Raw genomic sequence first — 984 nt, 5'->3', positions numbered from 1 at the left:
TTCATTGCATATTCTCTTCTTTTTATCTTATTTGATTTTCAGTTGCTTGGGGACAAGCAACAATTTAAGTTTGGTGTTGTGATGAGCGGATAATTTATACGCTTTTTGGCATTGTCTTTAGTATGTTTTTAGTATGTTTTAGTTAGTTTTTATTATATTTTTATTAGTTTTTAGTTAAAATTCACTTTTCTGGACTTTGCTATGATTTTTTCTATTTTTCTGTGATTTTAGGTATTTTCTAGCTGAAATTGAGGGACCTGAGCAAAAATCTGATTCAGAGGCTGAAAAGGACTGCAGATGCTGTTGGATTCTGACCTCCCTGCACTCGAAGTGGATTTTCTGGAGCTACAGAAACCCAATTGGTGCGCTCTTAACTGCGTTGGAAAGTAGACATCCTGGGCTTTCCCGCAATGTATAATAGTCTATACTTTGCCTGAGATTTGATGGCCCAAACCGGCGTTCCAAATCAGCTTAAAACTGCCCGGTGTTAAACACCGGAACTGGCACAAGAATGGGAGTTAAACGCCCAAACTGGCACAAAAGCTAGCGTTTAACTCCAAGAAAAGTCTCTACACGTGAAAGCTTTAATGCTCAGCCCAAGCACACACCAAGTGGGCCCCGGAAGTGGATTTTTACGTCACACCAAGTGGGCCCGGAAGTGGATTTTTATGTCATTTACTCATCTTTGTAAACCCTAAGCTACTAGTTCTCTACATATAAGACCTTTTACTATTGTATTCTCATCTTGGATCTTTGATCATCTTTAGATCTTTGAATCTTTTGATCACGTTTTGAGGGGCTGGCCTCACGGCCATGCCTAGACCTTGTTCTTATGTATTTTCAACGGTGGAGTTTCTACACACCATAGATTAAGGTGTGGAGCTCTGTGTACCTCGAGTATTAATGCAATTACTATTGTTCTTCTATTCAATTCCGCTTGTTCTTGTTCTAAGATATCACTTGTTCTTCAACTTGATGAATGTG

The sequence above is a fragment of the Arachis duranensis genome, chromosome 2, assembly GCF_000817695.3.
Source record: "Arachis duranensis cultivar V14167 chromosome 2, aradu.V14167.gnm2.J7QH, whole genome shotgun sequence".
Classification (NCBI taxonomy): domain Eukaryota; kingdom Viridiplantae; phylum Streptophyta; class Magnoliopsida; order Fabales; family Fabaceae; genus Arachis; species Arachis duranensis.
The sequence above is the reverse complement of the archived record's forward strand: the minus strand, read 5'-3'. Positions refer to the sequence as shown.